Source organism: Camelus dromedarius, chromosome 34, assembly GCF_036321535.1.
Source record: "Camelus dromedarius isolate mCamDro1 chromosome 34, mCamDro1.pat, whole genome shotgun sequence".
In the NCBI taxonomy this organism is placed as follows: domain Eukaryota; kingdom Metazoa; phylum Chordata; class Mammalia; order Artiodactyla; family Camelidae; genus Camelus; species Camelus dromedarius.
Window position 1 is genome coordinate 10,363,278 of NC_087469.1, and position 26,245 is coordinate 10,389,522.

General features: G+C 51.5%; 1 long non-coding RNA gene across 2 annotated transcripts; it reads left to right on the plus strand.

The window, feature by feature from the left end:
- Positions 1–765: 765 nt before the first annotated feature.
- Positions 766–26,245, plus strand: LOC116150192 (uncharacterized). 2 transcript variants are annotated; one of them, XR_010378930.1, is made up of 5 exons: positions 766–1,174; positions 12,204–12,328; positions 20,342–22,998; positions 24,821–24,984; positions 25,831–26,245. It is a non-coding gene; the product is annotated as an uncharacterized LOC116150192 (long non-coding RNA). The 2 variants fall into 2 exon arrangements; XR_010378931.1 differs by having other exon boundaries at positions 22,906–22,998.

The window sequence follows — 26,245 nt, forward strand, 5'->3', positions numbered from 1 at the left end:
GGGGGAAATGGAGTGGTGTAGGTCAAAGGGTACAAATTTTTAGTCATAAGGGAGAATTAAGTTCTGAGGATGGTGACTACAGGTAATAATACAGTATTGTATACTTGAAAGTTGCTGAAAGTAGATCTCATGTATCACCACACACACCACACACCCACACCCACAGAGTTAACGCTGTTAACTATGTGAGCTGATGAATGTGGGAATTATCCCGATCTTGGTAATTCTACAGTGTATACGTTTATCAAATTTTCCTGTGGCACACCTTCAATACATACAATTATATTTGTCTCCTGTGGGGTGGGGGTTATGGGGGAAGACAAGGGTATCTGAGAGCAGGTTTGAATGGCAGTAGTGAGGGGAAAAAAGACCATATCCTCATTTCACTCCCACCGTGCCCAGCCATTTAATAAATTGGCTTTAAATCCACTTAAGTCTTTGGGATTCTGCAGGACTACAGATTCAGTAAAAATATAAAAGCAAGGTAGTTACCCAACACAAGATCGAAACAGAGCATGTGGTGATGTTAATAAAAGTTGAAGGCAGAGTGACAGTTCACTGCTTGTACCTCGGGTCACATCTGAGGTCTAACTGCAGAAGAAATCCACATTCACCCCCGCAGCTCACAGCTTTGACTGGCCAGGGGCTACTCCAGGCACTAGTGGGGGTCATGTGCGCCTTGGGCAGAGATGCAGGAATGAACACAGTACTTGCCTCTAGGAGCCTGCAGTCCAGTGAGATACTGGATCATATCTGGTCCTTCATTGTTCCATAGTGTTTCCTTCATATCCTCTGAAGTAGGCACCTTCCGAGGACAGAATCCACAGTGGACAATCACTTACACATTCACTAAATGCTTACACAGGCCAAGCTCTGTGCTGGCCACTGGGGAAACAGAAATGTCCTGCGTCACCAAGCTCCAAGCCCACGCTGGGCCCGTGATAGGCAAACAATAAGAACTTAAATTTACCTGCACAGATGAAATGGGCACCAAGCAGACCCCACCATGCAGGGGTGTGCAGCGTCTACGTGGGCCCCTGGCTTGCTTCATGCCCTTCCTGGATGTTTACTTTCACAGGTCTCGAATTCCTATTCTATACCGGCGGGGGGGACAAGGCAATGGATAAGATCCAATCTTGGCCTTCAAAGAACTTGACATCTCCCAAGAGAGACAGTAAGCAAACCATCAGAGCAATAACAGTTTTGGGTGCCATGCCAGAAGAAAGCTGGGGTGCAATGGAGACTGGCAGCAGCAGTGATGAGTGGGACTGGGTCTAGGGAGGCCAGGGAATGCTTTATATGGAGACGATGCTTAAGTGGAAAATGAAGGAGAAGGGTATTCCGGGCGGAAGGAATAGCTCAGGAAATTCCCAGCGCTTGCTGGCCAAACAGTACGGGGGGAGGGGCTGGGCCAAGGGGTACACTTGGAGCAGTAGGTGATGGTCAGATCATGCTCCTCTTACCTGCTAAGAGGTTTGAACAGTACTGTTTAAAGTTTCAATTTAGGGAAGCATTGGCATCAGATGGGTGGTTAAGTAGGACAGAAGGTGGGAAAACTGGTCAGGAGGCTGTGGTAACGATCCCAGCAAGACATGGGATGCAGAAGTGAGGCTGGAGGCCAGGGCTTTTAGGAGAATTGACCAGAACTAACATATGGGCTAGGGGAAATGGAGGGGAAGGCTTAAAGCGAGCCCCCAGGGCTCTGGCCCGGGCGGAGGGCTAGCGGGCAGGTGAGGAAGCCTCATTCCAGCTGGCTCTGATCTGGCCCCACTCCTGGCCCCAGGGCTTAGGTGGAGAAGGCTAGGATGCCGCCTCGGTGCTCAGAATCAGCCAGGCTGAGTTCCGTGGGCCCAGGGCAGGCATCTGTGCCCCAAACTGGGCCTCAGACAGGTCCTCTGCCTGGCTTAGCTCTGTCTCCTGGCCTGGAGGCTTCAGTGGCGTTTCACCAAATTACATTTTCCTCTTTGAAAGCAGCCTTTGCAAACAGAGCATTACTTAATGGCGAAGATATTTAGATCTGTGTGTCTCTTGTAAGGCGCAAGGCTCCCTACGGTGACATTTTAATGGCCAGGGGCATGAGGAGGAAGGTAAATAATCTTTACCTTTGCTGCAGCCTGGGAATGCTCCTCGTTTGTCAGATATGATTAGCTGTTACCCTTGTGGTCTCCCATTGTTATTCAGGTCCCCGCTTGTCACAGTCACACCCCTTTGGATGCTCACGCCTTGCTTTCTCTCCAGCTCTCTCTCCCTCTGGTGGCACCCTGACTGGCTAGTAATTTATGTATGACAATATGAGACTAATTCGGTTATTATGTCAAAGGGAAATTGAATCTAGGGTTTTAGTGCCGCATCTGGGAGAAATCTTCAAATGAATCTGGAGTGGAGAAAAAAAGCCTCGGAGTTCGATTCATCCGCTTGTCACCCTGTCGGCAAGATTAAGTCATTATAGAGGGCTAAGCCAGGGCCAGAAATGGGAAGGGAGAGGAAGGAGATAAAGGGAATGAGAAAGGGGGTGGAAGAGTGGGGAGGGGGAGGCGGAGGCCAGGCCGGGCTGTCAGAGCGGAGCTGGGAGGGTGCTGGCCAGAAGGAGGAGGGCTTCCGGCCTCTCCAGGGACTCCCTATTTACCCACAAAGGCGGGCCTGGCTGTGGGAGAGCCAGGGGACAGATGGACAGGGAGGAGGTTCAGTGGGAGGGCATTTATGCAAACATTAGCTTGTCTCTGCTCCCGGGAATCTTAAAACACTGAGTTAAAATCTGCCTTCCCTGCCTTCTGAAGGAGTTCAGTGCTTTCCTCCGAGCCAAGTGAGATGGTGGCATTTCTGCTGGGCACCTAAGTGGCTGAGCCCAGGCCGGGCACATCTTGGGGACCATCGCTCAGTTTGGAGAGAGAGGCGGAGGTGTGCGGGGTGGTTGCATGGGAGCCCGGGTTGGAATAGTGGGAGTAAGGGTCAGCCAATGTGCCTGTGACCCGAATAGAAAGGGATCTGATTCTTAGGAATTCTGAGAATATTTTATAAGGTTATTCTGCCCTCTGAGACAGTCAAACCCTGCTTCCATAGGTCCGATTGTTAATTAGATTTTTGTTCTCTGCCATCATGGTGTTGTCCACCCTTGACGTGTGTGGAAATGTTCATCAGGTCCACTCTGACTGGATGTTTCTCCCTTCTCCTCTCCATCCTCATGGCTCTCCCACTCTTGGCATCCTTGAGTCTCTAAGTAGCTCCTTCTCCCTGATGGCCCTTCCTGCCCAAAGGAGCGTCACGGGGGATTTGGCAAAGGGAGCTACCCTCCCACTAAGAACATGAGCTGCCATGTTGGCTTTTCTAGGGACATTCTGATGCCCGGATCTGAGTTGTCCCCTGAATCTCAGATTTTGATTCTTATAAACGGGGACCACCTACTCACATGGGGAAACTTTGAAAAGGCATGGTTACCATGACCACGAGTCTCCCCTTAAACCTCATAGGCATCATTCTTGACTCTTAGAACCCTCCAGCCAGGATTCCTCCAGCCCCAGGAAAGGATGCCAGAAGGTCATCTCGACCATGCCCCGTCTTTAGGCAGGATTTCAGGGAAATGACCGGGGCAGGAATGAATTGAGGCTCATTCCTACGTCTGTCCTCCTCCACCAGCTCTCCTCTTTTCACTTTCCTGGCCTGCCCATGGAAAAACAACTTTTTTTTTTCCCCAAGAAAAAGGAGGAAGCTCAAATTAAAAATGAAAGAAAGAATTCAAAATAACCCTCAGTTCTTAGCTCACGTCAATTTGACTGTTTCTTCCACCGCCTACACATCAGCTTCGACCAGACACCCACCTAACGTACTTGTGCGGAATTTATTGGCAGCTGTTACTAACCCAAGAAACGTCTTGGCTCTCAGAGTGGCTTTATCATCACCCTTCCCCCAGGCCTATATGTGACAGGGGCTTTTTCCATTTTAAGGAGGGTCCCGGTCCCCTCGGAAGGGCTCTTGGCTGCTGCAGTCTTACACCCTCACCTCCTGAGCAAGCTGATATAAAAGGATTTTCCATCTCCGACACTCACCATTGTGCTGTTTAATACCATGCTTCTGTTAATTGGACTGTGTGATCTCAAGGATGGTTATTTATTAATAGATTATTTGGAGCCCTGGATGAGTTCATCGTTACAGCCAGAGGACCTGAGAGAGGCCAAGAAATGGTTGGCCGTTGCCGAGCGTCAGAGGAGGGGTCGGTCTGAATTCTAGGCACCGCCCACCTTGATAATGGTGGAGAGGTAACCCGTCATAATTCCTGGAGGGAGGCTGTCTCTGCCTATATCAAAGCAAGCTGTTGGTGTGGGAGGCCCGCCCAACCCCACAGAGAAGCAGGTGTCTCCTGAAGTTCACGGACATCCCAGGAGCCCTGAGAGGTGTGGCCTCAGTTCCGCGCTCCTGAGAAGCTGGGTGTTCCCGGTCAGGTGCCGAAGGGCAAGTTTCAGGGAAGAGCAGTCTTGTCGACCATAACACTTCCCCGTGTCTGACTGGGTCCTGGCCTGGATTCGTTGTCAGGGGTCATTTAGTCCATTCTCCTGCCTCCAGGCCCACCTGCAGATAAGATAGCCTGAAAAGCTGGTTGAGGGAAGCTAGCCAGTTGGGGAGAGCTCACTGGCTCTCCTCCTTCTAGAGTTTTCGGAGAAGGCAATAACACAGCCATGCACAACAGCTCTGGCAGCCCTCCTCCTGAAGTCCTCCCCAAAGTGCCTCATGCTGCAGATTTAGCCAGAAGAGCCAGATGGTCAGAGTGCTCCAAACAGGCAGGTGGGGGCTGGTGATGCCCCACGAGGGGCCTCAGGCTGACTCCCCCTCCCCGCCGGATGCTCCCGGGCTCTGCCCCCAGGACATCCCTCATCGGAGACAGAAGCCAACCCACCTGTCAGTGAGGGCCCCTGAACTCAGGCAGGTCCTTGAAAAGTTCACGCAGGCTGCTGGCTCCAAGGTGAGAAGGCCAAGTAGGGTGGTTCGGCAGACCCACCCTCGGCCTGCTAGACAGCAGGGCTCCCACTCTTCCCACGGTCACTGTGGGACCAGCGGGGCCAGCGGGGAATACGGCTCCAGGAGCAGGGCCTGGACTGGGCAGCCGAAGCCAAGGGGGACATCAGGAGAGGCACTTGGGCAGGTCCAGGTAGAGACGCAGGGTCTGCAATAGGGAGTGGGCCCCTGGGACGCTGGCTGTGGGGCTAAGGCTCCAGGACAGAACTCTGGGAACCAAAATACCCACACCCTCCCTGCCGGCTTTTGGAGCCTGCGGTAAGGCTGGACCTGCAGGCGAAATCAAGAGCCAGTCAAAAGCCATTGGCCAAGGAGGGAGGAGGGGCCCTGGGGGAAAGGGCAGGAGCCAGGCAGGCCGCTTCCGGGCAGGACTGGTGCCCGGGCAAGACTGGTGCCCAGGCAGGAGAAGAACCCAGACAAACCCAGACAGGAGTGAGGAACGGACTGGGTTCTGTTTTATTAGCAGATCATTCTCTCTGGCTTGGCTTTGCTTGGGAATGTATTTAATTTTTAACTTTATAAGTAAAACATGAATACATTCTTGTAAAAATTCAAAGAATACAAGTGAAGCAAAAGTCCTCATTATCCACCTCCACCCTCCTTCCCCCAAGTCCCTCTCCTCTCCTGGCAGGAAATCACTTATTATCAGCTTAATGTTTAGATAGATGGGTGGGTAGGTAGGAAGACAGACAGGCAGATAATAGATAGATGGGTGGTAGACAGACAGACAGACAGGTAGACAGCTGTATAGCTATGTCTATGGCTTGCCCTTTCCACTTGACAACATTCCTTGTATGATTTCCACGCCAGTGTGGACAGATCGATTTCTTTCATTTGATTGTTGCATTAGTAAATGGTATCATAGTTACACTGTTAACTATGATATTTATTTTGTTATTTTCTTATTATTTATGATAAGCATCCTTTTCAAGGCTTTGGCACGTTTTAAAATGGGTTTAGGAGTGACAGACAGAGACAGGAGTCCCTTGGGATCCTTGCAGGGCTGGGGTGTGGAGAAACTGAGATGGGATTGAAGCCAGGCCATGAAACAGTCTCCAAATGACTCCCGTATCTCAGTCAGCTTCTAGAGCAGAGGCTTCCAGTGGGTCGCGGTTGGGGGGGCTCCCCACCCTGGAGCCTCTGAAGCCCTGTGTCTCATGGGGAGCCTCTGAAGCCCTGTGTCTCATGGGATTGGGTCCCTTGCTGTTCTTCAGGGTCACCTTGAGAGCCAGACTGCAACCGGGTACAAGGAAACATGCAAACTCTATCCCAGCCTGTACTGGGCAGGTCAGAGTCAGAGCCGGATGCTGGTGTAAGGGCCCAGTGATCATTTTCTCACCAGACTAATTTCCAACAGACTCTCTCTCTCTCTCAAAAAGAATCACAAACAACATTCCTGCAGCAGCCCCAGCTGAGGGACAGGTGCTATTTTGAGCTGTTTTCAGTAATTGGTTAATGCGGGGACGAGTGGGAAGAAGGCACAGGGGCTGACGTCATGGGCGAGTTTACAGAGACGTGGTTTCCTGTGTGGCTTTGGGAACAGTTTCTTCCCCTGATCACGTGTCTCTGGGACAGTTGCAGAAGGAGGTGATTCCTTTGTTCTCAAACTTTTCATGCAGCTCCAGGCCACCGTGGGCTTTGGTCTTGGTGTGCTGCCTCAGTGGGAGTCCCATGTAAGACCCAGGTAGCCTGCGAGGGGCCCCGAGACGAGCAGTGAATAGTGACAGCCCTCTTGCTTATGTTCTATGAAAAGAAATCTGCCGCTGTCCCTTGTCTGTCTCCTGCTCCTCCATCTATTGCTTACTGATGGGGCTCCTTGAATGGCGAAGGCTGGGGGCAAGATCCTCTCCGTGCTGATGGCAGACCTTGCAGGGGGTCACAGTACCCGGTGTGGGCAGGGGCCATAGAGCTGGGCATCCACTGAGTTCATATCCTGCCTCACACTCTTGCTACCTAACGTCTCTGTGCCTTGATTTGCCCATCTGAAAAATGGACATCATTATTCACATACTCCTCCCGGACTAGAGTCAAGGCTCTGAGACGAAGCAAATACATCACTAAGTGCAGTGCCTGGCAGGCGGCAAACGCACAGGGCTGGCAGCCATAAATATTGTTTGTCACATGGTGTTGTAATGCTCTCTTTAGCTTTCTGCTTCTGCCACCAGTTGTGAGTTCCTTCTAGAGATCAGACTGTCTTCTTCCTCCTCTCCTCAGTTCAGGTCCTCAAAACAGGTCTAATGAAAGGCAGTGCGGTAAGTGAAAAACAGCCAGGCTTCTTTCACATTTCTCCCATCAACTGGGGGCAGAGTCTACTTCCCCTCCGTTGATCAGGCTGGCCATGCAACTTGCTTTGACCAATAGAATGAGCAGAAGGGACGCCGCCTGACCGCCAAGCCCAGGCCTGGCAGCCTCCACTCTTTGGCTCTTGCTGCTCTGTGACCACCGTATCAGGAAGCCCAGGCAAGCCCCCTTGAGGGTGGGAAACGTGTAGAGACAGAGGTCAGGGCATGCCAACCATCCCAGCCATCCTGCTACACGTCCAGGCTTGGGAGGGAGGCAGCTGGCTGAAGCCCGGCCCCCAGGCCTCCCTCCCACGGCAGCCACGAAGGTGAGCCCTGCTGAGACCAGCCCAGATTGCAACGTCCTGAGCAAATAGATGGTTGCTATTTTAAGCCACCAAGTTTTGGGGTGGTTTTTTATGCAGCAACAGATAGATGACACAGCAAGCTTGGGGAAAAGTCTTCTTAGAGTTTGTAATAGATAAAACAGGGAAAGCTGAGCCTGGTTGGAATAGACTGCAGAACTTCAGAAGGCAGAATTGCCCGGGTTCAGAGGGAACAATTATAATCCCATGGGCAGAGGCTCTGAAAGGGAAGAAGGCTCAGGAGGGCTGAGAGTCTCGAGCACGGAGTTCTGATGCCATCGTCACAAATGAAGCTGACGCAGAAAGCAAGGGCAGTGTCGGGGGCCATGTCATGATGCAGGGGGAGCTCTGGAATGAACTCAGGTCACCAAGGGCCATGTCCCTAAACTGAGGGGGGGCAGGGGAGGGCTCATATTACAGGCAAACTGAACGTGACACAGGCCCGCGTGTAGGGTACCAGTGACATCACTGTCCACAGCGAGCTGGGAACACCAGGGACAGTGGGTCCATCGCAGATTTTTGAAGCACGAACAAGTGAGTGAGCCCCATTCTTTGGGGAGGATATCATAATGCCGAGAGAGGCCCAGGCAAAGCACCATTCCCACTTGGCTTGTTTCCTAGCAAGGAAAGCGTTCCCAAACCTGGAGAAAGTAGAAAAAAATACAGCTGAAGGAACTGAAGCCCAAATAAGATGAGGCAGTCATGAAAGCATAATTGCTGTGGTGTGGCTGCGATTTTGATCCTCAGGCCAGAGTGGACCACATTCCACCCCAATGCTGAAGGGGAGATTCACGTAGGACAGTGGGTGCATCTTCTCCAGGCATCTCGGGGTGGTTGATTCACCACATTAGAATCCACTTTGTTAAGAGTAGATGCCTGCCCAGAGCCTTCCTCATCCTGCTTGAATCATCAGTCTCTAAGGATGGGGACTAAGAACACATATTTATTTAGCCTTTATTTAGAGGCATGCCACTCACCGGCACTGTTCTAAATAATTTACACCCTACCTCTTCGTTAATTTGTAACATTTCCACATGGGAGAGCCTATTGTTACCTCTATTTCAGAGGTAAGAAAACTGCGGCCCGGAGAGGTTGAGTGAGTCAGGGTACGTGGTTAATGGCAGAGCCTGAACTTGAACACGGGCAGTCTAGACCCTGAACCCGTGAACCACTAGGCTCTGCTGACACTTACAGATTTAAAACAAGCTCCATGGGTACCGTCCTGCACACTTAGCATCTGCAAACCACTGCTCTACCAAATCCTGGGGAATGGAAGAGGTCAATGGTGTGTCCAGCTTCAAAAACGGGGAAAAAAACCAAGATCCCATAGACTGTGGTCCTTGGTCAAGCTCTAGCATTGGTTATTAAATAGATGGTTTCTGGACACTTAGGGAAATGGTGAACTCCAGGAACCTACACGGGTTCACCAAGCATGAGCTGCACCAGAAGGATCTCATTTCTTTATTGAGGGCAGGCTGGACTAGAGGATCAGAAATGCAGTCAACATTTCCTGACATCCAGCTCAGCCCCAGATGACGGGTTCTGTTTGAGGCAGCCCAAAGGGAACTGAGCCAGTGAGACATGACGTCAGACTTGCCTGGAGCTTTGGAGAAAGAGAATCCAGTATCTCTCTGGATGAAATAAAGAAGTTTTTTGCCCCAATTACACCGGCAGCCCCCTTTTGGGGACAAAGGAGAACCAGACTTAAGGAGCTAATAAAGCTGTGGATGTAGACAAGATAGACTCTCAGCCTCTGTGGACATCGTTGAACTACAGAATCAACTAACCCTGCAGCTGCACCTGTCTCTGGGCTTCTTATTTCATGAGACCATCAATCTCCTTATTGCTTAAACCAGTTTGATTTAGGGTTTCTGTAATCTGCAGGGGGAAAATATCCAAGTGATGTAAAAGGAATGCGCTTCAATTTTAGAGTTATTTCAGTTTTCAACTTTATGGGCAAAATGGAAAAGTGAGGGCTGAATAATACCATCAAGGAGATTGACAAGCAGTGGATCTAGAGCTGGTCAGAGGCCAGGTAGAATCAGCCAGGTGGCACCTTTAAGGCAGCCAGGTGTGCACTCAGAAAGGATGGATATTTGGGCCTTTAAAAGGAACCCCAGGCAAGCAGGATTCAGTCTTCTGGGGTTCACTGGGGCATTGCCTGAAACGCCCCCTTCGCGTCTGCATATCCCTAAGCTTGGGGCATGTCTCAGACTCCAGCTTTGTCCCTCTAAGCTACTGATGTTTCCAGACCTGATACCACGACCTCGTACCCTTGCCTCCTGGACAGGTGTGGTATTTACTGACTGGCATTTCTCCCTTGACCTTACCCTTTTCTCCTGGATGCCCTCTACTTCCTCCAGAGTGACCCCTGGGCATATATCTCTTGTTTCAGTCCAAATGGGCAGTTGTGGGTGGCATTTGACATTGGGACTGGCGTGATGCTTTGTAGATCAGTGTCGCCTGATAGGTCTCTGCTGGATGGTATAGAACTCAGCCGTGGAATCTTGGCCTGGCTTTGATCAACCACTTGGCACGGCAAGTCAGCTTATCCAATCTGTAGACACCTCAGAGCTGCAAGACTAGCTAAAGTCCTGGCTGACAAACTAGGTTGCAAAATGATCTTAAACGTAGCTGGAATCATAAGCTGAAAATATGTATTTTTTAAATTTCAATGGCAAAAATAGCTTACAGTAATTTATGGAAGAAAAAATTAGCTAGCTAACTAAAATCAAATGAAGGCCCGCAGTTTCTTTGAAACAGTCAGTGATGTGATGTTGCTCACCAAAAGGCCAATGGCATCTTCGGACACACACTCAAAGTACAGCGTCCAAACCATGGAGGGGATACCTCAGTGAGAACGGAATTTTTTGTGGGGGCCCATATTTGGACACGGGCACCCAGAGGGCATCGAAGGAGAGGCCCAAGCATGGGGAGGGGAAGGGAAGGCTCCAGGGGAACAGGAGGAAGACTCTGCAAAGCCCCAGAGCCCCGATCTGGGGTCAGTCAATAAACGTGACAGAAAAGCAGAGTTTGGTTCATTCTGACGGACAATTTCCTACACAGTATAACTCAAGGCAAGTTCATGTGACTTAACAACGCAAGGGCTGTGGAGTCAGTCCCAGGTTCCAGTCCCAGCTCTGCCCCCCCACTGGATGTGTCACTGTGGACAAGCCAGTTTTTCTGAGACTCTGTTAAATGGAGCTGTCTCACTGGGTCACCTGAGTTAGTCTTGTGAAGTGCTTAGCACAGCAGCAGGCGCAGAGTCGGAAATTAATACATTATCGTCCTTCTTCTTATTAATAACAACAATTAAATGGGGCTCCAAGCAGGCTAATGGGTCCTTCATCATTGTGGTGTTAAGCAGAGTCTATATGTCAACATGCTGGGAGTGTTAGGGGGGATTTTTATGCTCTGGGTTGGAGGTTGAAATAGTTGATTTCTAAGGCCCCTTGGAACGATAATTCTATGATTTTAAGTCATTATAGAAGCCCAGACTTCTGGTCAGGTCAGGGACAGTAATCTATTACCAGGATTGAAATTCCCTGCTGGCCCAAGGGCCCAGAAGTTTCACTGTGTGAATTACTGTTCAAATCCATCACGTGTGTGTCTCTGCACATCGTGCAGGTCTGCAGATATGAAGGATTCTATGCATATCTGTGCATTTGGACACAGAGGGATGTATGTGTGTGTGCGTTTGCATAGAATTGTGCGCATGCCAGAAAATGCCATACCACCTTCCGGTAAAACAGTCTATTTGATGGCCTGATACCAGGTGGATTCTGCCACCAGCCAGGCCTACATTCATCTCAGCTCCTTGCCACATCCACTAACCAGAGACATGTCCCTCTGTTGGTTTCTGGGATGTTTTTACCTGGAGGGGAAGCTTATCAATACGGCCTCTAACACTGTTGACTTTCCAGTATCTGAGGGTCAGGTTTGTGGGCTGGGATTTGACGGCTTGTGGTTAGGACCCCACCCTGGGCTATCCTTTCCAAAAATATTCTTCAGGCATCCAGAATTTGGCTTCGGCCCCATTGGATTGATTCCCTTTCTAGACTTTTTGTTCCCTTTCAGAGGCTTTTTCTCATCCCACCCGAGTCACCCTGTGCCAACTTGCTACATCCGCTCCCTGCTCCTGCAGGAGAAGCCAAGCTGTTGATGGACAAATCAGTCCTGGGAAGTTAGTGCCTAAAAAGGCACAGCTTCACCCTCGGGGCCCACTTGCTCATTCGCTGAGCACCAGTGTGTGTCAAGACCACCACCAACACAAGGGCTTACAACACAGCAGAAAATTAGAGGCAGACAATCCAGTAAGTATAAAAAATATCACAGTCACGGTGCAGAGGTTGGTGTGGGGAGTAGGAGGATGTGGCAAGCCCATCTCTCCTAGGACCAGCCCTTAGATGTGTTTTGGCCTCAGTAAGGATGAACATAGGAATGCTGGTCCTGTGGTCACTTGGATGTGGCAAAGCTATCTTGGGGAAGGAGGCATTCCTGGGATCCTGCCCATCCTCCCACGTGGGTAATAAAAACTCTGACTATTTTGCAGAAAGCTTCCCCTATCTTCTCTTGGATGACATCTTACGGCAACAAGTTAGACAGCTGTCATCATCTCCATTTTGCAGACAGCGAAGCCCAAGGAGTGGGGAGGACACATACCGAGCCCATCACCAGGTAGGATGTTCCAGATCCAGGACTTCAAACCAGATGCTCAAATTCCACATCCCATGCCCTTTCTAGTACATCTGCTCTCTCCTGGAAGCAGCCAGTCCATCGTGGCTGGTCTATCCCATGCTGTGGCCTGTTTCTCCCCCACCCTTCCTGGGCTGTCTCACTTGGCCGGGTGAATGGACCGTGGGTGATAAATACCATTTAGCTTCATCTTGTGCTAGCCCAAGGGGAACCTCCTTAGCTGACCGAATTTACTTCTTTCCTGTCCATGCTCCTAGAGCAGCCGGGGTCCCTTTGGGGTGCCATCTGGAAGGGCAATGGCCCCTGGACAGGCTGGCCAAGCATCAGGGCAGCCGCTCCCCAGAGTATCCCTGATGGCTCAGCGAATGTGGGCAGCAGGGGAAGCCTTTCTCTTCTTCTGTGTTATCTGGCCCTGTTGCCACGGGGTCCTTTAGAGACTCTCTGCTGAGTTATTCCCTATTTATTGTTGTTATTACTATTGATCTATCCCCTAAATAGCAAAGACCCCAAGGCTCAATTGAAACCATCAGTCACATCGATAATTCCTTTATTTGTAATATTGTCACTTCTGAGACTCTTTGGATGCCTTCCAAGACCTTAGAGGTGCTGGAAGATTATTTCTCCGAGGGAAACTGAGGCACAGACAGACGGAGAAGTTGGCCAAAGGCCACAGAGCAGAACAAGCCCAGGACTCCTGACGCTTTGCTTCCTTGCTCAGCTCCTGGTGTCCTGCCCCCCCTCCTGCCATGAGATGCTCCAGATTTGGATGAGATTTGCAGCTCACTCGAAGATTGGGCAGTGCCCCTTGAAGGCAGGTGTAAGCCTTCTATTTCTGCCTCTGCTCCCAAGGCCCTGGCAGCCCTCATCCCTGCCTCTCCCCACTTTTGCTCCAGCCTCAAAGGGGATGCAGTCAAGAGGTTTTCTATTTTCCTCCATCCCAGCCCCCCAGGTATTGAGATCTGCTGGGTGAAAGCTGAAGGAATCTGTTTTGTAAATGGAGTGGGGGAGGACTGGGGGCGGATGTAATATCACAGATGCTTGCCTTTTCCATCCTGAGAATATTGGCAGGAGAAGAGGAATTAAGGTGGTACGTGGGTACCCGGCTTTCCTTATATGCACAGAACGTGTCTTCCGGTGGGGGCACGGTAACCTCCTTCAGCAGCCAGTGGGGAGCGGCTGTCTGTTCTCAGGGTCCACAGGCTGGCAGCAGGGCCACCATCAGCACCCTTCTGTTGCAGGGGGAAGCTGACGGTGAGTGTGGGCAGTGCTCCTGCTGGTTATTCAGCCCTGAAAGTGTTTCTAGTAGCAGCAACCAGGACCACCTGGACGGGGGACGCCCACCACCGAGAACATGGCTCCTCCCTCAAACACACTACCTCGCCTTTCCTCGGCTCTTCTTGTTGGGGCTTTCGGGGTGCTCCTGCCCTTTCCCGGCAGCCACACCCTCCAGGATGCCCTTTCAACTTCAGGGTGAGGCAACCTCACCTGTTGGCAGAAATGAGCATGACTCAGTTTCCAATCTTCCAGGCTAATAAAACTTGCCACTGTTTGCGAGATGGGGTGGTTCATCCCTATCTCATCTCTCGGGGAGAGCGGGCCCAGATGCTGCTGATGGATGGGAAGTTTAGAAAACGAAGTCTTGGAAATCGATAGAAGAATATACAAGCTATGTATCATGTGAGCGCCTCTTGTCTGCTCTGCAGTAAATCAAAAATAATGAATGGGAGGTTTCTGCAGCCAGGGACCCCTGGCCTTTCCCTGGGTGGGGTTGGCTTCTGCTTGAGTTCTTATTGTCCCAGCACATGTTTGCCACTTCAGTGGGCCTAAAAATAAGGCCAGAGATGGATTTTTTTCTTTTACTATCTCTCTCCCCACCTCAACCCTTACCCGCTTTAATTTCCATCGTGTAGGCATTTGGCATCCCTTTGTAGAGAGCGATGTATTGTAAGATAAGTGGCCTCGGTGGCTCCGTGAGTGAGAGGCTCATCCCCAGGGCTGTGTTACTGCGATATTAGCAAACTCTGGTCCTGCTGCAGTTTGAACACCTCAGCGCCTCCAAGATGATTATCTCTGAGGTTCCTCGGACACAGAGCTGTGGGCAGCACTTGGTTAAGGAGAGGCTTTTGGCATGGGGGTAGGAGAAAAGGGGGTCGGAGAAAAGGGGGTCAGTAGAAGGGCTGGGCCACATCCTCTCTGGTACCTGCCTGCCAGGTAGGGCTCATGCCTCTGCTTCTGCCATCTGCTGCCTCCGCCATCTGCTGCCTCCCCACCTCCGCCCTCCCTCCCCCACCAGCCTCCTCCTGCTTCTGCCCTGAACGCTCCTTTTACCCCCTTGCTCTAACTGAACCCTACTCTCCCCCACATCTCCCCACACTCACAGGCAGGGGCTATTTTCTCTCCCTTGTCCCTAGAGCTGGGGGCGGAGCAGGGTCCTCCTGGCTCCTCCCTGTTCAGCTTCTTGACAATATCCAGCCTTCCTCCTAAAAATCACCCAGATTCTGATCTCGAGTTGGAGACTCTGCCTCCCACCGCCTGTCCTTGCTGGCGTCATCGACACACCGCAGGGTCCTCCTCTCCTTTCTTAAACATTTTGGCTCCCGGGTCACGGTGATTCTCTCCAGTTTGCCCCAGCATGATTAGTAAGGGTTTTGGCCCATCCGCATTTTGATTTTCTCTCCTCCGATCAGCTGGTCTCCAGCCACCCCCCCAGCTCCTCCCCATAGTCTTAGCCTGAACCCTGTCCCCGTTCTCGGGTCCCGTCTCTCCACAGTCTCCATCCCAAGCTGTCTACTCTCCAGCCCCACAGATCTTCTCAGTTCACTCCCTCAGGTGCCACCTTCCATTCCCACTAGCACCTATAATTTCTTGGTCTTATCACCTCTCTCCCTCCCTTCCTCGTACCCCAGGGGATCCCTCGCATCCTAACCCAGCTTCAGTTCCCTGATCAAGCATCACAGTCATCCACTGTAAATGTTCTCTATTCCCTCGCTCCCCTCTCCCTTGCTGGTCACTTAGCAAAACCTTCAACTTTTCCCTACTCAGTGCCTGCACTTTGCGAGCAGGGTGTAGCTGGAGCAGAACCCAGTGTGCTGTCAGTCTCACTTTAAATTTAGGATCCCTAAACTCAAGTGGGCGTTGGCTGCCGGCTGGCATCATACATCATTTCTCTGCTCCATTCACTCTCCTCTCCCAGATGAGTATTCCATGCCGTCCTCTCTCTGCTTAAACCTCCAGCACCTCCTCTGCAACCTCGTTTCCACTGAAAACCTTACTATCTCTGTATTCACTGAAACTGTGGGGAAGATGGAAGTAAATCTCCACAGACTCCCATCCCCACGATGGCCCTCCCACCACATCCGCTTTCAAATTCCCTGCCTCCCTCTTGTGCTGTGGGCGGACTGTTCGCACTCTGGACCAAGGCCAGCTCCCACCTCTCTCACCTGATTGGGGACATTGCCCTGACATCCCCCCTGCTCTCTCCTACGTCATTAGTTTTTCATTCTCTCCTGGTCCACTCTTCTCAGCATGCAAACCCCTGTGATCCCTCCCATCTTAAAGAAAAGAAAAAGAAAAGAAAAAAACATTCTGTGTCCCACCTCGTCCTCCAGTTCCTTACATCAACTGTCCTTGCAAGAGCTGCCCACCTTCACTCCCTCCGATTCCTTTCCTCCACTGGAGTGTCATCCTGACATTCTGCTCTACCCAGGTGTCCTTGTCAAGGTCGTCCTCGAGTCCAGAGCACTAAGTTCTCAGCTCCCACCTCACTTGACCGGCAGCAGAATCCGGCTACGTGGATTGCTCCCTTCCTATTGAAATGCCGTCTTCACAAGAGTCCAGGACCCCACGTGCTCCTGGTTACCCTCCTTCTCCGCTGCCTCCTTTGCTGGCTCCTCCTTGTCTCGCCAACTTCTTGGCACCGGAGGCCCTCCAGACTCGGCCCCTGCACCTCTTCAATTTCTTTCTCTACGCACAGCCCTTTGGTCCTCTCATCCAGACACCTGGCTCTAAATTGGCTTCAAACGCAATCTGTAGGATTGGCAGCTCCAAGTTTGTATGTCCTCTGACTCTACAGCACATCCTTGACATGCCACTCCTTCGCCTAAGCCCTTCAGTGACTCTCCTCTGCCTGAAGGATGAAGTCCCCAATCCTGAACGGGGCATTAAATCTCCTTTAGGCTCCATCTCACTCCCTTTATTTTCCCTTTGTTTTCCATCCTCACTTCCAGCCTGGCACCGCCTTGCCCTCTTGCGATGCTCTGACTCTGCAATGTGCCACGCTCCACTCCCCTCCGGCCCCTGCACACTGTTGTCCCTGCCAAGGACCCCAGCAACCCTCCTTCTCCTCCTCTGCTTGGCTAACTCTTAGTTCTTCAGGTCCTAGAGATCTTGTACCCACCCACCCCCCCAGGGTGAAGGTAGAGGGCTCTCCTAAATCTCAAACACACCCTGTGCCTGACTGCCCTGTTGCCTCTTCAGCTTCCTTAAGGGTGAGGGGCGGCCACGCCAGCAGCCCTGGCCAGTGGGGTGCAGGCCGAGGGTTCCTGGGAGAACTTCACTCCTCTGAGACAACCACAGCCACTTCCGTTTTCCTTCCTGTGATACGACACCAGAGGTGACATGGCCATTTGTGACCATGAACAATGAACCACATGCTAAAGGAACCAAAGGAACTGGATGACATCATGGAGCCTCTGAGCCTAAACTCTGGATTCTGGTGACGTGGAAACAAACAAAAAAGCCCTCCTATTAGGTTAACTTTTTCCAGTTATGTTTCTGTGCTCCACCACTGAGCGTGGTCCTCACCGAAACCCACTGGCAGCGCTGGCAGAGCTCCTGGTGCCTGGGAGACAGGATGGTGCAATTGATGGAGGATCAGAAGGGTGGCTTGCTGTTCTCCTGACCCACGTTGCACTTTCCAGCCTTTGCCTGGACTGCCCTCCTCTCCTGCCCCTCTCACCCCATTTTCATCTATAGAAAGGAAATTTCTCTTTCAGATTCCAGTGGGAATGGCCTCTCCTTAAGTTGGCACTGACCTTTTTCATCCTATGTGCTCCCAGATTAATAATGTTTATCATCCACCTGCTATTTCATCCCCTGGGGTTGGTATTATAGCCATTTGTGGTTGATTCCAACCCCCCCTGCCTGGAAGGCCCTAGAGAGGAGGTCAATATGTTTGTTTACCTCCCGCCAACGCCCTCCTCCATTTCCGCACCCCATGCAGACCCTGGAACACTGCCTTACATATCATAAGCAATCAATAAACACTTTTTTGGATGAAAACCGTGGCTGCTCCGCAGCCCAGCCCACTTCCTGGGGGAACTGGTTCCTCGCCATGTCACCCACATTCTGCACCACTCTTTTCCTGACTAGCTTATGCTGCCTTGTCTTGTTTTTATTGCCTAGAAATACACTGCAAGTTCAAGTTTGGCAGGAAGCACGTCCAAATCTGTGTCCGGGCTCTCTCCTCCCCATCCCCAAGATACTGTCAGTACCTTGTCGGTAGTAGGAGTAAAGCACATGCTGATCAAATGCTTGGTTTGGGGCAGAAGCTGATGACTGCTGCTGGTGTTGGTGACACAACGCCTGCCTCCCTTTCTCTCTGAAGGCCTTCCAAACATAGAGGGTGGTGTTTAGAGTCTTGATTCCAAGACCCCATGCAGAGATTCCAGAAGCACTCTAGGGGCCTGGCTTTTATTTCTTGAAGCAGATTTCCTAGAGTTCATCCAAGTTCTTGGTGGCGCTGTCTCTTTTAACCCATCATAACTCCTCTCCAAATCTCTCCTCCCTCGTCTACTCCTTTTGGCCCCTTCTATTCTCAGCTGATTTCTAGGTACAAAGGAGCGACTCACTGGGGGGTGGAGTACTTCTAGGAACATTTATGGGGCTGCCCTAAAGATGCAATTCAAAACAAACTGAAACCTCCCATCCTTTAGAGCTCAAAGCATGAGATAGTCCCCAGGGGACAAAAGCATTTGGCGAATGAATTTGTGGAAGAATCTGTATCCTTGATTCTTGGAAATATAAGCCCATAGATTGTTGGAGCAGATGATCTAAGCAGTCATCTGGTTCAGGAGCCCAAATTCAGGTAACACAAGGACCAGAAAGGTGATACAGAATGAGTAATGTGGGGTTCAGATGATAAGTGACAACTGACAGCCACCTTTAATATTGGAGATCGTCTTTGTCTGGATTCCCAAGAAAGCAGAGCCTGAGGCAAAGGCTTATGTACAAGAGTTAGGGGCAGGAGGAGTCAGGCAAGGAAGGACAGAGTGATGATATGAGGAGATGTCATTAAGCTGGCCACTATCAAGGGCAACTTACTGCTCAATCTTGCAGATTGAGAAGACCCCCAAGAAGCTGCAAAAACTATCTGTCCAGTGGAAGATGGGAGATTTAGCTATTAGATCCAATATTTCATTTGTCAAAGATTGGCCCCTCTGAGCACAAACTTCCTTTCCATCCTAGAGGAATTCCTGAGGGCCAAAATGTATCCCTCAGCATCCCATGTCTTGGTGTCAACAGTGCAGGTCTCATGCAATCAACCTGCTTCCAAGAGGATAACTAGTCTCCTTGAGGAATGGTGCCGTATTGAGGGCTCAGTGTCAGCCTCCACTGCTGACACTTTTCACATTTAGCTTTGGCAGTTGCAAGATCCATGCTGAGAGGGAGCCCAGGCTGTTGTCCATGCATGGCCTCCGTTCCTGCCACCATCAGCACGCTGCATCTGCACCAGGGTGACTGATGAGAGAGGCTGGCTGACATCCTGTTGCTGATCATCCTTTCCACCTGACTGGGGAGAACCAGCTCTGCCAGAGATGTTTCTGGTGGCATTAATGGGAGACGCAAGGACCTGCAAACTTTGTGCCCACCATAGGTCCAACCACGTGCCTCTTCTCAAGGCTTTCTTGTCTCTAATCTTCCAATATTATTCTTTCTAACCCCCTGAATTGTCAGCCGGGCCACTGGTCACTACCCAAGAGTCCATATATATCCATACTCAAGCCTCATTTCCCTCTATAAGAAGAGGGCAACCAAGTGTACTGCTCATGGCTCCACACTGATGGGATTTTTCAATCACCGTTGATCTTCAGGGCTGTTTTCTGTTGCCACCAATATAATGCACTGGCTTACTCACATCCAGGCCCTGGTTATTTCCCCCTCTGTCGGTTGGTCATAGGAGACCTGCCAGCCATGAGTTCACAGGTGTTGTGTTGAGGAAGCGGGGATTGATATAGGAGAGCAAATGACATGGGGATCTGCCTACATGTTCATCTCATTTATTTGTGCCTTTTGACCTGGTGTGGGCCTCTTCCTGAATACACCATCTGCGCCACATGATGGACTCTGCCCGTTTGACTCACTGACTCAGTGGATCTGATTGAAGCCGGCCCCTCATGAGAAGCGCATATCTCACGGTCATCTGGTGCTGTGTGGCCTTGACCTCTATCAGGGCCTAGGAGCACACTGAAAGGAGCCCCAGAAGGCACAGCTGTGTTCCAGAACTCGAGGGGGTGTGCACCGCAACTCTCCTACCGAGGCTTTGCAAAGACTGCTCACAGCATCTGTATCTAGCACGTACCTACAGTGTGCTCCAGTCCACAGGGACATGCAGCCCCAGGGCCAGGCTGCTTGCAACCAGAGGTGGAACCCCATGCAGATCCCTTTTCTGCTTTGGACCCCACTCAAAACTGGTAGCCCTTCAAGTCACCGAGCAAATAGGTCAGAGCAGTATTCCCAAAAGTGCTACATACTGTGTCAAAAGTCCAAAGCGGTCCCCTAAGCACCGTGTTCCTTTCCCAGTGTCAGGAGGCACGCGGTGCAACAATTTGTCTTTTACATTAGAGGGCTGTCCTGGAATGCTGCAGACCACTGGACCCCTCAAAACATCACAAATGTGATGTGGCAGGTCCCTAGATTTTTGTGTGATTATCTCCTGCTTCTGGTTGACAAGTGCCTTTCTAGGACATCCAGGGTTTTCCGTTTTGTGCTCACCAGGTATGATCTGCATGAAGCTATTCATGTAGTGAACCAGTGTGATGTTCTGCAGAACTCGAGCTGATTCAGGTCCCTTTGGACTACACTGTGACAGAGAACAAGAGAATTAGCACAGCCCTGGGGGAAGACAACAAATCTGTCTCCACCATGCGAAAATGAACTGCCTTTGATCCTCCCTCTGGATGGGGAAGAAGACATTCGCTTGATCAATAGCCTCATACAAACGCCAGAAGCTGTTTGACCTGCGCTAGTAAAATGACCACATCTGGCACCGAAGCTACAACCACAGTTGCCACCTGGTTAAGTTTATGCTTATCCACGGTCATTCCCTGTGATCAATTTGGTTTCAGCAGGACCAGCATGGTGAGCTGAATGAGGTTATGATGGGAAGCACCAACTCTACATCCTTTAAGTTTTTAATGGTGGCACTAAACTCTGCAGATTGTCCCAGAATGTGGCAGTAATTCTTCTGATTTACTATCTTAGCCAGCACGGAGCTGGAGGGTAGTTTCCGGGCCTCCCACTTGGCCCATCCTAGCATAATGGCCTCATTCACATTTGCGGCCTCTGCCAGCTTCTTGGTGTAGCCGTCCCAACTACGCTCTCAGGAAGGGGAAATAACCATGGGGTTGGCCCATGGATCGTCCATAAGACAGACTTGGACCTTTGCCATGTGGGCTCCAAGAAGCCCCCTAGCTAGCTGGAAGGCCATGATGGCAGGTCAGATCCCTTGCTCTCCATGTTAGGTCAGCATCTGTATCTAACAGTCTTTAGAAAGGTCAGTATCACCCTTCCTTCCACACATAGTTACTCTAGAAAGTGGCTGTAGGTCGTTTGGGAAAGGGTTAGGGGAATATTTCTCATCTAGACTGTGGTCCTCCTTCCTCAGAAGGACCCTCTTCCCTTTCTATCAATGGACCCGGGGTCTGTCAACTGACTTACATCTGGAAACAAAGTGAGGATCTGATGTCATCCTTCTGCTCACCATTTCCTGATATTTAAAAAAAATTAACAAGGCAAGCAGCACCCTCACCGGCTGGCCGTCTTCCTCACACCACGACTGACTGGCATTGCCGAGCACCCCTGCAGGGCAAGGCACCCTGGTTGCTACTGCTGCCTTGCTGCCCGTGTGCCTCTCAGGCTGAAGTGCCACCACCTGGCCTCTGCTGGTCCGGGATCCTAACACGCTCATTGGGAATTGGGAGCCAAGGTCCACCAGCAGCCCCAGCCTGCTGAGGGCAGCCACTGAGGAACTTCTCCAAGTGCTGGAGCCCCCTCACCCCTGCCCCACTGGGGCATCCGTTATTGCCTTGAGTAGGGGGTTGTCTCTGGACACTCATGGAGAAAATAGCTGTGTCAGTTTCCTAGGGCCGCCATGACAAAGCACCACAGGGAGAGGCTTAAAACAACAGCAATAGATCACAGTTCTGGAGGCCAGAAGTCTGAAATCAAGGTGTTGGCAGGGCCATGCTCCCTCCCAAGGTCCAAAGTGAGGATCCTTGCTTGCCTCTTCCAGGTCCCTGAATTGTGGGCACACAACTCCCATCTCTGCTTTTGTGTCTCTGTGTATCCTCTCCTCTCTTTGTGGACACCAGTCACACTAGGGCTACCCGAATGACTTCATTAGAGCTTGATTACATCTATCAAAGACCCTGTTTCCACAGAAGGTCACATCCACAGGTGCTGGGAATGAAGGCTTCAGCATATCTTATGGTGGACACAATTCAACGTACAATAATAGTCAACTGGTAAGGTCCCAGGTCCCAGGTCCCAGGTCCCTGGTAAAAAGCCCATTCTAAACACTCCACCTTCCCGAGCCTGCCAACCCCTCCTCAATGCTATGCTGAGGAAGTTCTGGCATTTCTACTCATTTGCTGTAGACCATTGTCATGGCCAAGCCCTAAGAAGCCATCCTATCACACTGTTTGGACCAGCTCTGGGTCCTAACACTTGACCCTGAGTCCAGGGTGAGTTTCCCGTGTCAGTAAATTCTCCCCGTGGGGCCTTCCCTCCCCCTTCTTCAACCTGACACCCTCGAGCCCACGAGTCCTGGGTTCCTCTAGTCCTGGCAGCTCCTACTGGTCAGGGCTGCTGTTCCTTCTTCACATAAGCTATTTCCTTCTGAAACAGGACGGTACTTTCCAGCTCAAGCTGTATTGAGATTTGACCCTGGTCATTGGCCTGGAAGCAATAAATGGTAGCGGAAGGGGCAGATTTTGAGGAGAACAAGAATCATCTCGTGAGGCATCTGCATGCTCTCCAGGCTCGGGGAGGCTTCTCTCTGTCAAGGGGAAGGCGACTGTGTCCACCAGCCTGATGGGTTCCGGGCCCTGGAGATTTCAGATTTTCCGTCTCACCCACATATCCATTCCCATCCCTGGTTTCAGGGCCCCACTTGAGTTAGCAAGAACCTAACTTTCTTTTTTTTTCAAGCCTTTCAAAATGCAGCAGACGAAAAGTCTCCTGCTCCACAATCATCATTATCACCATTGCTCCCATGCTGTTCAGACACCATGGCCGCTTTGTACTGCAGTGTCTCATCTTCCACCTGCACCTCTGCCCAGGGTTCCACAGGAGAGCACTTCCAACACTGTGATGCCAAGGTTATTACCACCCATCTGATCCCCAGTGATGGGCTTCTTTATGCCAGAACCCCAGTAAGTAGTCCAATTCTAAAATCCCAATGTGAGGGGCAGCTGTCCAGGGCCACTCCTGAAACCAGTGTCTTCACCTGGGTTTCCCAGCAGCCAGGGCCTCAAAGGCGCATGGGGTACCCCTTTATTAGGGAGTGCAATCCCAAGGAAGAGCGAGAGGGAGGCGGGGAGCCATTCTGAGGACATATTTCTGAGCTGGCTGCTGCCAAGTGCGACTGATTGCTCAATCTTGCAAGACCATTTCAAGAAGCTATATGTCTCAGGAGCATCTGCTGGGAGGGAGAGGGAAGAGGAATGTTCCATTAGCTCCCATTCTCCATTGATCACATTTTTGCCTCACTGAGCATTAACTCCCCAGCACTTGTATGTTGCAGACTTGTGGGTGCTGAGTGGGGTTCTATGGGGTCCACATCAAAAAGGAGGCCCAGGGATGGGAGGCAAGGAGTCCACAGCAGGCAGGGCAGGTATCAAGCAAGGTGCCGTCTGGTTTTACCTGTGTGAAGCCTGACAGGGGCTACCCCAGGGCTGGGAGCAGCAAAGGGTTTTGAAACCAGACACAGGCGAGGTTGAAAGGATGGACAGTGGTACAAAACCAGGGCCGATGAAGAGATGAGGGACCAGGGGATTGTTGGCCAAGTGGGGGTGCCCGCCTCATTGTGGGGAACAGCTATACTCCACCCCTGGCTAATTGCTAGGCCTGATTTTTTTTTTTTCAAGGAAGCTAGTTATCTGAGTTTGCTTTTAAAATGGACAACACATTCAGATTTAAAACATAATGAGGGCCGACATCGTGCAGGTTCAAGAAAACGTGTCTGAATATGAGGCAGAGTCGAGAAAACATACCCAAATATTGCCCATGGGCCCAGCAGTTTGTGATTTCTGATCTGCTCATCTTATGAGATGGGAGCCAGGAGAGGAACGGGACAGAGCTGGGCCTCGAGCTGGTCTCCTGGGTCCCAGACCAGTGCTCCATTCTTTATTTTTGGAAGTCATGCCTTAGCACTTATGGCCTCTTCCACCTGGAGGCAGGCGTCCCACCTGTCCAGGACCTACCTGCACAGGGGGGAGTTTATCCATCGCCTCCTGCCCCTCCCTGGGACTGCCCCTTGGCATCAAGTAGGTGCCAGGTACTCCAGTCCCAGTGATTCTTGGCCTTGTTGGCCTCGCTAATGAGATGGAGCCAGTGGATCCCCACCGCACTGCCAACCTGGGGCCCGGGGCCCATCAATCCTGCCTCCCCATTGCTGGGGACGCCCCGAGTGACGGATGGGGGACCATGGTTATGAATCATCTCCCTTACCCTTCCCCATCTCCGAGCCAGCTTCACGGAGCCAGGAAGATGAATGTCTGCAGGATCTCACCTGCTCTCTTGAATAATTTCCCTTTAAAAGAGGCCACTTATCAGTAATTCATTACTCGCCTTTGTTAGCATAAACAAGGCCTGGGGAGTGGGGAGGGGGAGGAGACACTGCCCACTCCTCTCTGCAGCTGCCACTTCAGGCTCTGTCACCCCCGTCACAAGGATTGGCCTCCAGCCTCAGTGCTGCCTTCCTACCGTGGAGAAAAGCAAAGCCAGGGTCTTAGGGAGAGCTGCTCCAGCTGGTGGCACCCACTCTGGCAGATGGCATACAGCTGTTTCTGGTGACATCTGGATGAGCACAATCAGCTCCAGTTGACGGTTTCTTTTAATCTTGAATTAAGTGTCACATGTTGCCTCTTTCTTTTATGGCCCATATACACCCCTGTCTGTGTTGTCTATTACTACAGAATAAGATATTGCTGGCCGGGGACCACTTCTTTGAAAGCCAGGCTCACCCCTCTGCAGTGTCTGTCTGTTGGCAGGAGCGTGGAAGGTACCCGGCGCAGGAGGGCTGAACCTGAGAAGGATGAACACCCAGGTCATGAAACGAGGACCACAGCCAGTGGAGGTCAACCCGGGCCTGGTGGTTCTACCCCCGCCCCCCCCACCCCGGGTCCTTCTTGGCAGGGGTACGTGTGACACTGGGATGGGTACTTGGAGGTGGGGGTGATTTCTGCCATAGGTGTGTGTTAGACGGGCGATGCCAGGGAGGTGCCCTGGGGGCTGAGAACCAGCAGGAACCAGGACAAGGGGCCAGAGAGGCAGAAGCAAAGAAGACAAGAAGAGGATAGCAGATTTCAGCTTAGTTTGTCCCCTGGTTAAGGACTATGGCTAACTTTTTTATGCCACCACTAGGGGACCAGGAAGAAATTTTCCTCAGGACTTTGTTCCTAAGATCCAAGTCTTTTTCTCATTTCTCACATCTAACGGTATCTCGTCTGGTGATGAGCGTGGCAACGCCGCGTAGGCCATTCAAGGACACGATTTTTATAGCTGTCCCCATCCCCTATCCATCCTCCTACAGCTACAGAGACATCCTGAAGTCATAAATCTGATCATGCCACCCCCTTGATTAAAACCCTTGAATGGCTTCCCACTGCCTTTAGGGACCTGAGCATGGCCTGTAGCTTGTCCTGGCCTCTGCCCATCCTTGACCCTCATCCTGCTCCCCTCCCTCTCACTCAGGTCCTCTTTCAGCTTCCAGGGAGTCTCCTGCCTCTTCCTACCCCAGGTCCTTTGCACTTACGAACCCCTCTACCTAGAATGCCTCCCCAGCAGACCCCTACCTCAGTCTCCTATTTAGTTAACTCTGATTTATCTGCCAGGCCCTAGCTTGGGTCTTGGGGGAAGCCCCCCAGGGAGGCTCCCTCGCGGCTGCTCCAGACTAGATTGGACGTGCACACTCTGCATGGCACCCCACCTCCCCCTTGACTCGGTGCGTTTAGTGATCTGCTTAACATCCATTCTCCCACTAGACCCTGTGTCTGCAAGATGAGCGACCACGTCCTGTTCTCTGTGCCTTCCCCAGCAGTTAGCACAGAGATGGCCACGGAAGGGCCCTGCGTGGAAGGACTGAAGGAGAGAGCGAGTGCATACAAGGGAGTACCTGGCCCCTCTGCACAGCCGGTCTCCCTGCAAACTCGCCTCACCCAGCCTCTGCCATCTCCAGCCTCTGGCTCTTCCTCCATCATTGGAGGTCCCCGTCCTCTGCTCTGACTCCCTCAGCTACAGCCCATCTTTCTGGTCTCTGGAAGTGGAAGGTCCTGGCTCTGACCTCAAGCTCACCTCCTCTCTGGCTTTTGGGTGAAATGGCTCTGTTTCAGGCCCAGGGAGCCCAGCCTCCCTGGCCTTTTCCTCAGTGGAAAGTTGTGTCTCAACCTCCCTCAGGAG